Raw genomic sequence first — 9,421 nt, 5'->3', positions numbered from 1 at the left:
GGTGTCGTCAGATCCTTTTTGATGCTGTCAAAGGTCTGTTGCTGTTGTGGCCCCCAGGCCCACATGTTTGTTTTCTTTAACAAGTCTCTGAGAGGATGAGTTTTTTCAGCCAGGTGGGGTAGGAATTTCCCAAGGGGATTTGTCATCCCCAGAAAGCGTCTCACCTCACTGACATTACTAGGCTCTGTCATGGCTTTCACAGCGTTAACCTTGTCTGGGTCTGCGCTGACTCCAGATGCCTCTATAACTTGCCCCAGAAACTTTATTCTGCTTTTTGAGAACTCACACTTGTCGTTAAGTGTCACTCCTGCTTCCTGCAGTCGTGATAGCGTCCTCTTCAGCCTCTCATCGTGCTCTTTTTGTGTGGCTCCCCAGATGAGCACGTCGTCCATCTGACACACAACACCTTCCAGGCCCTCCAGGATACGTGACATTCGTTTTTGCGGTCTAACTTCTCTTTAACCTTAGGAAAGAGTGTCTAGGGGTTGCAAGGGAAAACGGCTGTGCCCCCGGCTCCAGAACAATGTTGTATTCTCCCTCCATTTTTCCTAAACCAGAGAAAAAGCTTTGGGTACATTTGTTGTACTGTGTCCTTGGATTCTAGGGAGACATTATCTAGTCTAGCAACCAAGTGTAGTGCTAGAGCAGCCGACCCGCTTAACAGTTGCATGGTCAGCCCTTCAACCACATATACATCTTCATTTATGCTTTTATCATTTTTACTCAGAGTGGCTTCAAACTTTCCTTTTACCTTTAAAAGCTCCTTTCCTGGCCCTTTCAGAACCCTTGTTGGGCTCATCAGCCTGTTGAACTGGCTCTTAGTGTACAGTGTATGAGGAACTGCAGTAACATCTGCTCCAGTGACGATTTTAAACACTGCATTGTAGCTGTCCACATTGATGTCTGTCATCCAAGGATTGCTCCTTATATCATCTGATATTGAGCCCAGGAATGCAACATCATCATCTGTTTCCCCGCTCACTGTGGCAACGTTCCACTCTTGCCTTTTTTTATTCCTGTACACTCTGGCGTAATGGCCTTGTTTTCTGCAGAGGTTGCACATTGCATCCTTTGCTGGACACTGCTGCAAACTGTGCCCTCTTGCATCTCCACATCTTCTGCATTGTGTTTGTTTATCCTGCGGTGCTCTTTTCTCTTTGTGTGTTTTAACGTGCTTCGGACGTGCGCCAAACTGTTGCCGCGCTGTCGAGCTGTGTGCTGGCTGTGCTGACAATAAATGCCCGTCGTTAACGATATTCTCTGTTTGGCGTGGTTTGTTTTAATGTTACGGGTCTTCCCACGAGCCACTACCGCTTGGTAGGGGGACGGGTCGTAACAACCCCCCACTGACATTAAAGAGCTGCGTAAACGTCTTGGTTTCCTAGGCTATTATAGAGGCTATGTTCAAGACTTCTCTCGCCATGCAAAGTGTCTGTATGACTTACTCTCAGTCAATGTAACTCCAATTCCCAATTCAAAGTGTAAGTCTCGATCAGCTAGACAGGGTCAGGCTCCCCCAAATCAGAAAATAGTTTGGTGTGACACCCACCAGAAAGCCTTAGACTTTCTAGTTGATGTTTTAACTAACCCACCGGTAATAGCTTACCCCAGGTTTGAGGATCCATTTATCTTGCATGTAGATGCTTCGGAAGAGGGGCTTGGAGGAGTTCTATATCAGAGACAGGAAGGCAAACTAAGAGATATAGGCTATGGCTCACGAACATTGACACTAGCAGAAAAAAACTATCGATTGCATTCAGGGAAACTGGAGTTTTTAGCACTGAAGTGGGCTGTAACAGACAGATTTAGAGATTATTTGTTTTATGCTCCTTCTGTTACAGTATACAGTGATAACAATCCTGTCACTTATGTCCTGAGCACAGCTAAACTGAACGCAACTGGACATCGCTGGGTGTCTGAGCTGGCTGACTTCAACATAACTTTGAAATACCGCCCAGGAAAAAGCAACACAGAGGCAGACTTCTTGTCCCGCATACCTACGAGTATGGACTTCTACATGAGGGAGTGCACAGAGCAATGCTCTCCTGAAGTGTTATGTGCAATACTTCACGCAGCTGAGACACAAAAGCAATGTGAGGTGGACTGGATCTCAGCTATAACCTGCAGCCCACATATTCAGGAGGTAACTGCAGATAATCAGCCTGACATTAAAATATCGCAGCAGGAGTTACTGCAGGCCCAGTCTCAAGATCCTGCCATATCCCGTGTACTCAACCTGAAGAAGTTGGGAGACAGACCAGACAGGAAGCTCATGAACATGGAAACAGCACAAGTTAAGCAACTGTTACGTGAATGGTTTCAGAAGATGGGTGTTGAGATGCAAAACAGCAGCATAGAGGACTGGTGTACAGGTACCTTCACTATGAATTGGGTCATTTGGGGGTGGAACGAATTTTACACCTCGCACAAGACAGGTTTTATTGGCCAAGGATGCAGAAAGACATTAAGTTTTTCATCACTCAGGTGTGCAAATGTAACATCCCAAAAAAAAATACAGTGCATGTCAGAGCCCCTATGTGTCATGTACCTGCAACAGCACCATTTGAAATGGTATCTATAGATTACCTTCAACTTGAAAAAAGCAGGGTAGGGTATGAATATATTTTAGTGATAATTGATAACTTCACTAAATTTGCCCAGGCGTATCCAACCCGAAACAAATCAGGTAAAACTGCAGCTGAGAAAATCTTGAATGATTTTGCTTTGAAATTTGGTTTTCCTGCTAAAATACATCATGATCAGGGTAGAGAATTTGAGAACCAGCTTTTCAGACAACTGCAGAAGTACTCAGGAATCGAAAATTAAAAAACAACTCCATACCACCCACAGGGGAACCCGGCAGAAAGATTTAACCAAACTTTGCTTTCAATGCTTCGGACTTTGGATGAAGAGAAAAAGGGAAACTGGAGTGACTATGTAACAAAAGTGGTACATGCTTACAGCTGTACAACCAGTGAAGCAACTGGTTATTCCCCATTCTATCTGCTTTTTGGGAGAAAGCCCCGTCTGCCAATTGATTTAATCTTTGAGATAAATGATGGGGAAGGATGTAATTCACATCATGAGTATGCTCAAAAATGGCAGCAACAAATGAAAGAGTCTATGACATTGCATCCAAAAATATTCAAAAGACTACAGCAAGAGGGAAAAAAAGATTTGATAAAAAAAGAATAAGTGCAGTGCTTTCACCAGGCGACAGGGTCCTTGTGAGGAATATGTCTGAGCGTGGTGGACCCGGAAAGTTAAGATCATACTGGGAAGATAATATACACATTGTAGTCTCTCGGAAAGGAGAAAGCAGCCCGGTCTATGAGGTAAAGCCAGAACGTGGAACAGGAAGAAATAGGATCCTCCATCGCAACATGTTGATGTCATGTAATGCTTTGCCACTTGAGGAACCAGCACAAAGCACGGTACAAAGACAATCAAAGAAAAAGCAGAGGAAAGCACAGCAGGATGTTGAACCAGGTGAAACAGAGGAGTCAGCAAGCTCAGATGAGGATGAGTATTATTGGGCTAATAGGTTGAGACATCGACATCATCAGTCTGAAGAGCAGGATGCTTCACCTCCAGCCTTTCCTAACACAATACATCAGCCTCAGCTAGACGTTGATGCAGAGGAGTTCAGAATGGAGAATCCTGTGCAGATGTTTATGGACAATAACACTCAAGAGCTAACACAAACTGTTCAGTCTGCAGACATGCCAAATGTTCAAGAAAATTACCCTTTTGACACACAACCACGCAGGTCACAGAGAGAGAAACGACCCAGAGAAACACTGACTTATGAGACATTGGGTCATCCTGTTCATCGTTTGGTAGGGCTTCACATAAACCCACTTTATGTTAATGCTCTTGCACCAGCATATGGACAATACAATGTGCCCTGGCCATCTCCACAGGTGTTTGGGACGTACATGGTTCATCTTAGTCCTGTTCCTGTAGGATATTACTGAGAGGATTAATATGGAATGTCTAAAATGTGGATACAGTAACATAGACTGTTTTTGAACCAACTGTTTACTGTTAATAGTTACTGTTAAAAGTTGTGTACTATAATAGTGAAATGTGAAGGACATTTAAAAACATTTACTTGTTTTCAAGCCAATGCCATACAGTAGGTAATGTGAATGTCAATGTAATGTGTTTTGATCCGAAAGTTCCATAATCAATGTTGTGCTATGAATGCTAATGTTGAGGACAACATTTAGTTTGCAGGGGAGGAATGTAGCACCCATAAGGTTGAGGTTGTCTACCTGCACATGCATGTTTATACCACAAGGGGGCAGATCATCTGATGGTTCATCATTGTTTCATGCTGGAGATGAACAGAAGAAGTGTGTCTGTGTGTTGTGCTTTGTGATCGTTTGAGATGCTGACATCTTGCACATGTGCCTTGTGGAATTTAATAAATGAACGTTTTTCTACATCTATAATACCCTTGCGGTCTGAGTGGTGTAACACAGACACTTCTTAGTCAGGAAGTAGTCAGCACAGAAAAGTATAGAACTGAGTGGGAGACAGAATTGGGTATGCCGATCACTAAGGAATGTTGGGAAACATGTTTTAGGAATATTCACCGGTGCTCAATAAATGTTAGATTAAATCTGATACAATTTAAAGTTGTACATAGGTTGCACTACTCAAAAGTTAAAGTAAACAAGATGTATTCCAGCGTATCAGCATTATGTAACAAATTTAAAAATCAACCTGGCACCCTTACACACCAATTCTGGACATGCCCCAACCTCCACTCATTCTGGACTTCTGTATTTGATTTTTATTCAAAAGCATTTGACAAGCAATTTAAGCATTCTGGGGTCCACGAGTGACACTGATCTGAACTATGGCAGGGACGAATGGCCGGTGTTTTTGGGTACTGTTTTGGCTAAAAAACTTATTTTTAGGTTATGGAAGTCTGATGCTGTGCCTTCGTTCGAGATGTGGCTGAGGGAGTTGGGTGAGATCCTCATGGAGAAACTTAGATTCAAGAATGCAGGAAGGGGGAGAGTGTTTGATAAGGCCTGGGCTCCAGTGATGAGACACTTAAGAGGTCTGGGTGAGGATGAAGGTGTGGGATGAATGATCAATAATGTTAATCCTGTAACTTTTATCTTGTTTTTTTTCTTCAATTTGCTATGGACATTTTTTCTTTTTCCTGATGTGCTCTCTTGGACTGCCCTCTTGTTTCTAGCATGAATATTGCATTTCTTGTTATCTCACCCATGGATGTGTTTTAAAATCGCCAACTGCCTAATTGTACTAGTATGTTCTGAATCCGCTGTTCTGTTGTTAATGAAAATTGAAAATATGATTGCTTTGTTATACCAATGCGGTTGGTACAATACATTTCTGCAATAAAAATATTCTTTAAAAAAATATATATATATCAGAAAAAAAGACATAGTGACAAAAACATCATAATAAACTACATAGTATATTAAGTTGAAAATATCAGAATAAACAACATAGTATACTATGTCGAAATATCAGAATAAACGACATAGTATGGAATTTCGAAAATGTTACAAAACGACTGAGTATACTATGTCTAAATTATGAGGAAAAACAACGTAGTATAGTGCGTCTAACATATGAGGTAAAACGACATATGAGGAAAAACGACACAGTATGTGGAAAATATCAGAAAAAGCGACATAGTTTGTAGAAAAAATGAATAGTATGTTCGAAAATATCAGAATAAACGATATATTATAGCATGTCGAAGAAAATACGAAAAACTACCGTTTCGTATTTCGAAAATATTACAAAAAAAAACACATAGGTGGAAAATATTTGAATAAAAAACACAGTTTAGTATGTAACAAAAAAAAGAGGAATAATTGACGTATGACGAACAAATCAGAAAACGACATATTATATTATGTCCAAAATATCAGAAAGATTAATAGATGTTTTAATGTTGGAGAAGGAGGAGATGTTTATTTAAGACTATTTAATTGCGAACAAAAAAACAATTTGATTAATATTAGATAACAATACATTTCATTAATGTCAAAAATATCAGGAAAAACAACATGTCGAAAAAGTCTGAGGATAATTTGTCACACCATTGTATTTTTTCAAAAAAGCAGTACTGATATTAATCAGAAATATCCCAAATTCTCTAGTCAAATCAATAGTATATAGAACATAGTATGTCTTAAAAAAGTAAAAAAACTAGTAAAGTATGCCCTTTAAAACCATCATAGCAATATTTCATAAAATACCTTGAGAGTATGTAAAAAAAGTCAGTTTCTTGTTACAAAAAAGGCTAAATATATTGGCAGTCAAAACTTTGACATGAACAACATTTGCACATTCATAGATTTTGCAATAAGGAACAGGGAGCAGATTTTATTTAAGATGTTTTAATATGAAACAAAAACACATTTTCATACCATTAAAGGAACATTATATATATATCTATATATATATATCTATAGATATATATCTATAGATATATATTTATTCGTGTTAAAGTCTGTTCACTGTAGGGTTACTTACCCCTTCCCTGCAAGCAACTCTTCTAGACAGCTGTTTAAATTGGATCCTTCAACTATTGTTCCTTTTTTGGCACTCTTAGTTGTTTGTTTGGTATTAGTTAAGTCAAGGATGATATTACACCACATACTCCCCGTGTAACTCCCAGTGCCGATCCATGAATGGGCCTGGTGTCCGTGTGGCGTCCAGGACTCCAGAGGGTCTGTAAGCTGTAGGATCACACCTCTGATCCTCCACTGACTGAGAATACAAACAGCTGCCTGTTGTTCTGCTCTCCCCTGCCCAGCTGCTGAACATTTTCCAAAACGGAAGGCCATAGATGGAGGCTCTGGGTTCATTCCTACATAAAAGACAAATATCGGAAGTTTTTTTTATTGACAAATTCATCAATCACAGAGTGAGGGATGTATGTACAGTATGGAAACAATCACATCCATCACAGCTTTAAATAATGCAATATCAATGACATTTACTCCAAGGATGATTTAAACCTGTAGACAAAAGCTATAGTTTACACATTTTCAGTATCACAACAAAATTGGTTGTGTCTGAAATATAGCTGCCATATAATGACTGAGAGAATAAACTGGAACAACACTTCGGTTTAAGGTCTTTGTCTCACCGGAGTGTTTATTTATTCCTCATGACTGTGTCTTCTGTGCATGGTTAAACTCAACGCTAGTAAAAGTGAAGCCTTATCTCCCCTGCTGCTATCAGGCTGAAAATACCCCTGATGGTGTGGCTGGTAAACTGGCTCCCACTCTGTTTGTGTGGTCAGTCATGCAGAGAAGAGAATGGGGTCAGGCATCTATAAAACAAAAGCATTTTCTTATATCCACCCCACCCACAGTTATTAATAAACCGCACACAGCCTAATACCATAATCATAAGCGAACAATGGAGAGACAAGAGTTATATGGAACGATAACTCACTGTCTAGAAGTGGAATGGGACCTTTTATTTGAACTGAACTTTACAATAAATGCAGCAATGTTCACTTAAAAAATATTAGCGTTAACTACATATCATCTACTGGCTACTCTTCTTTAGTTTAATCTGCTTTTTCCAGGAAGCACAGAAGTTACCACACATGATTCACATTCATGTTTTGTAAATTCTTAGGACAAAGACAGGGGGAAGGTGATGGAGAAGGAAGGGAAAGTCAGAAACATCTGGTGGATGGATGTAAAATGGTAATAAAAAGTTTCGGGAAAGGGGAATGTGGCCGTGTTGAAAAGAGACGGACTGGGATTCTCCATTTTTGTTTTTACTGTAAAACACATTGCACATTGTTTGACACATTTCTGTTTTCATCCCTAAAGGGAGTATTGTTTTCTTTGAAGCATGTCCATCTGTGTAAGCTTTATTTCATTGGCTCAAAGCATTCAAGATATCATGGCAGAGCTGTCTCTTGAGTGTCTGTAGTGGCTGCTGACAGGATGCCGACCACAGCTTGACCGGCCTTGACTCTAAACAATAGACCTATAACCTGGCAGTGATAAGTATCTTATAATACAAGGTGATGATTACCTAATATTAATGGAGGAGTAATAGCCAATTAGCCCCTGGTGACAGAGTGGACACTTGGTGTGGTGTAGCTTGCAAAGTATTACATTATTGACATTGCAAACAACAGTAAGAATTACCAACGACAGATACTCAAGAGTTCTCAAACAGACCATGACTTAACAGGTGAATTTCATTTTGCAATCCCATCTTTTTGGGTTAGTGCTTCCCACAGCACAGGCTGGTTAAAGCCAAGCCATACATGCCTGACTCCTCCACTGGGTGGTTTTTTCCACTAGCAGGTTTTAAGATTTAACTCTGGGTTTAGTGATATACAGGTCAAGACTGTTCAGTTAGGGCCTCAGCCAGACCCTCACTTTTTGTTTTACTTTAACAAGTCACTTCAGAAGTTGAGAAAGATAACACAGAGAGGTTGCTCTGTATACAATTGTGGACGCAAAGATCTTTTTAATGACTTAGCCACACATTTAAAAATGATTTTGAATATATCCTTCTTCTTGGTAACTTGTTCTTTTTGGATGGCCTTGATAATTTTTCTGTTTATCATTTGATGTGTCAGACAAATAATTTGCTCCAACCCTTACCGAAGTGTTCAAGGCACTTTAACCACATGTTGCTTTAAGTGTGCTGAAATAGATTAGCTTATACATTGAAAATGACATTTGAATTTGATATCAATGACAGAGATTTTTTTTTTTTTTTTTTACAGGCAATAAATAGAACCTGGTATCTATTCATGACCAGTCCTTACTTGTAAAAAGAATGTAGGACAAGAGATGACTGAAGGAAAGTGTGGTGGAATTATAGATAGTGAGGCAATGCTTGGGTGAGCCCCAGACCAGTTATGCAGGATAAAGTCCCTGGCACTACTCCCGAAAAATCAAATTTTTTGGATGTGAGTAGAAAGGGCAACCAGACATCAAGAGACCCATTAGAGAGCACTGTCGTAAGTGATGAAAGTGATTGCGATTACCACAATGTGTGAGTGAGTGGGTAAAGGGGAGTGTTTGGAAGCTAACCTGTTGAGATACTTGTTTTTTTTTGGTAGTGAATAGGTCAGGGTGATGCCCTTGGCCCCGTAAGGCAGGATTATCTGGGGTTATATATTTCATCCCTGCCTTCCTCACTGGTCTAGAAGAGGCTTCCTCAGCATCTGGCTTTGGTAAGTCTGCATCACAGGATCGATTCTGTATTCATGCTGTATTATTCTGAAGTTTAAACAACATGTAAATGTTTTAGATATGGTCTCATTTCTCAAAAACGAGGTAATGAGATACCACTTTTTGCTTTTTACATGCTTTTAATCTTTTGAACTCCGTTATTCTAATGATGCAAAATACTCTTTTAAGTAAAAAAAGAGACCTGTTAC

The sequence above is a fragment of the Notothenia rossii genome (assembly GCF_949606895.1).
Source record: "Notothenia rossii genome assembly, chromosome: 9".
Lineage (NCBI taxonomy): Eukaryota > Metazoa > Chordata > Actinopteri > Perciformes > Nototheniidae > Notothenia > Notothenia rossii.
This window is presented reverse-complemented; position numbering follows the sequence as displayed.